The sequence below is a fragment of the Artibeus jamaicensis genome, unplaced genomic scaffold, assembly GCF_021234435.1.
Source record: "Artibeus jamaicensis isolate MK-2021 breed Jamaican fruit bat unplaced genomic scaffold, CSHL_Jam_final contig_482, whole genome shotgun sequence".
Classification (NCBI taxonomy): Eukaryota; Metazoa; Chordata; class Mammalia; order Chiroptera; family Phyllostomidae; genus Artibeus; species Artibeus jamaicensis.
The window spans coordinates 1633765-1637452 of NW_026521857.1; positions in this window are offsets into that span (position 1 = coordinate 1633765).

Genomic DNA, 3688 nt, shown 5'->3' on the forward strand with positions numbered 1-3688 from the left:
TGTTGATTTGGAAAAGTTCTGAACTATGTTTTTCTTGCATCCTCCTGACCCTACTGGAAATCTGTTATGTAAAGGCACTGTTTGTATTAGAAACAACTACTTCGATATCTCTGACTTAGAATGAAGCTCTTTAATGGGTTATAGTCCTCCCTTGGGTGCCAAAAATGAATTATTTAAGGGTCATTTTGGGGGACACTGACTCCAAATAGAAGGGTTATCCGAAATGTCTTCCACATTTCAATGGTGAAGTAAATTGACTACAACATAAGAGCAAGGTCACAGCAGACTGTGGATTCTATATTTCACAGATGTGATGTCTAAGCAATGACTGATGGAGTTTACCAACAATGAGCTTTTAAAAAATGTTCTGGTTTTTACTCATGGTAAAAAAGAACACTTAACAAAGTTTATCATCTCATCCATTTTTAAGTCTACAGTTTAGTAGTGTTAAGTTTATTCACATTTTTGTGCAAGTGATCTCCAGAGCTTTTTCATCTTGCAAATTTCACATTTTCGTGCAAGTGGTGTCCAGAGCTTTTTCATCTTGCAAATTTGAAACTGTGTTTCCATTGAAGAACACCTCATTTCCCCTTCCCATAGCCCCCAGCAGCCTCTGTTCTACTTTATACCTCTATGAAATAAATTGATTACTTTAGATACCCTAATGAGAAAAATCATACAACCTTTGTCCGTTGTGACTGGCTAGCAATATGTTTTTTAATGATAACACCAATTCCAAGCACAAGTTTCTCAACTGGGTATTCCTTCAATTGAGAAGGAGCAGAGGACTTTATTTTATCATCATAGTGACAGATAATATGTACTTCAGTGTGCCGGTCAATGTACTAAGAGCTTCATAATTGGGATCTCAGTTGGTTCTCACAACAGTTCCTAGAGGGAGATGCTATGACTAGCTCTGTGTTTCAGATGAGGAAACAGAATTAGAGAGATTAGGTAACTAGACCAATATTGCACATTGTCAAGGAATGCACAGCCTTGACCATGGGACGTCGGACAAATATGACCCTGGGCTAATCCCACCAGAGCATGGAAGTGCTGAAATTCGAAAGAAACTGACCAACTTTGTGGAACAGTGCCTGGTAAACAGAACAGACACTGTGTCATTTTAAAAAACCAACAGCATAAATTAAATTGGAACTGAAGTTTGTGTCACAGTTGGTTCTTTACAAAACAAATGAAATACAAGCTGAGAAAATGTAAAAACCTAACAATTTACTCTCTTTCTGAACAGGCCACCTGTGGGTCTCAGTTCACTGATACTTAGAGCACCACAAGTGGTTACACAATGGGTCTCCATGTGTGTTGCTACCGAGCTAACTCAGGCATTCATGGGAAAATAAAACATAAATACATGTTATAAATTCTATTAAAAATATGTAACTTCATCAAAAGAGAAATGACCACATTGAACTCATTAGAAATGATGAAAACATCATTTTTTTCATATTCCTAAGCAGTTGGTTCTTGTCTAAATGATTAACTGGATGTTAATTCATCATGAACAAATAATCCGTCGAGCTTACCTTTCATAAGTAGTCACATGCAGTTTCCCCTACAAAAACACAGCATCAAACCTTTACATGGGATGAGACTCCTTTCATGTTTCAGGACTCCTGCATATGAACTATGCCATGTATATGAAGTTTGGCTTAAGAAAGTTCAAGTGAATATTCAATGACTCAAACTAAACACAATAAAGTGACTCCAGAATGAAATATAGTTCTTTTGTCATCACAAAATAAGCTGGTTTCAAGGGGGAAATGTGAACAATGAAAGAAAGACAAGAAAATTAAAATAATTTAAAAACCAAAAAGAAAATTGTAAGTCTCTCAGTTTATATATGAAAGAAAATTATTAGAGGTTTCCCATATTTGATAACAATACTAAAAATTTACATGACACTATTCATACTAGTTTTAAAGATGTAGGAAACTTTTTAATCTATCAATTTAAAAAAAAAGTGCTTTGATCAATCGGGATAGGAAAGATTGGATTATCTTTTTTTCTTTAGAAAACAATATTTAAAGAATCGTGGGCAACCCTGGCTGGCGTAGCTCAGTGGATTGAGTGTGGGCCTGCAAACCAGAGTATCGCGGTTCGATTCCCAGTCAGGGCACATGCCTGGGTTGCAGGCCAGTTCCCAGCAGGGGACTCACGAGAGGCAACCACACATTGATGTTTCCCACTCTTTCTCCTTCCCTTCCCCTCTCTCTAAAAATAAATAAATAAAATATTTTTATAAAAAAAGAATCGTGGGCATATTAAAAGCTAATACAATCCCCAAAAAGTAGGAGAAAAGTGTTACAGTGTGTGCCAAACAGTTAATAAAAATCTTATACTTTCCTTCCATTTTATGATTTTTCTAATATTTATCAGCTTTATCTCATTCTAAACAAACTTCTCATTTATTTTGCACTCACACTTTACACTCATATTTTACATTACTAAGTTAATGAAAGTTCTGATTTAGTTCAGGTTGACCCCACAAAACTTGAATACAACCTCTGTATTATGCTTAGAGAATTCTTGTTGACTATAAACATGATTTCTTTTCTTCTTTTTATAGACAAAGATACTAGTAGTTTATTTTTTACAAAGGAGATGCTATTAACAACATGGCTCAATAAAAAATGAGTGTGTGCCACCTTTAGAGAGTTAAATACAATTTATTTTTTATATTCAAAATCTTTAATTGGACTGGAATTTATTTTCAGTTATGGTATGGATTGGAAAATTTCCCTTTTTTCTTCAGAATGGTTAGTCAATTATTTCAATGACATTTAAAAATAACATCTATATTTCCTATTGCTAACAAAGGTCACTTTAGCACATATTAAATCCTTGAGTATGCTTGAAATCCTAGAATTTTTATTCTGTTCACTGTTTATGTATTTCAGCTTCACTGTTTTAATGATCAATTTTTGATAATATATTTCAAAGACTATGAGAGAAAATCTCACTTTTTTCTTCGTTTTCAGAACTTTCTTATTTATTGTAGTTTTTCTACTTGAACTTAGAAATCACTCAATCATGTATTATAAAAAGAAGTCCACTAAAATTCTGACAAATTTGAAATTAATTACGCAAAAACTGATATCTTTATAATATTGAGTCTTTTTATCAGACAGCTTCCTTCTTATGTAGAATTTTCCTTGTGGATCTTGTCTGTTTCTAATTAAGTATATGTCTGGGTCATATATTCTTGTTGTTGCTGTTGCAAAGGGCTCTATGCTTGGTAACGGTCAGAAAACTGTTGTAAAAATAATATGACTTTGTGTTTTGTAAATGGCCATTTTACTGAATTTTGTTTAAGAATTTTTCAGCTGCAAGCATTGATATCATTGATACTCTATTTCATCTGAATTATAATTTATTTAGCATTGCTCATTATATTGGCTTAGAGTTCATCACAAAATAGTTGTTAGTGGTTAATATCAGTGATCTATGACTCCTGAAGGCATGCCTCTGAAAGAGGCAGAAGAGCACATCCAGGCATTGTGTACCTATCTGTGTATCTATTTGCATATGTGTGAATAAATATATATGAATATATGTAATGTTGAAGAAGCATTCTTTCTAGTTTCCTTAAATAACTTGTCAAAGATGGATGCTGAGCTAAACTAGGTACATTTGGAAGACCACTACTGATATGATCATTTTACTTTTT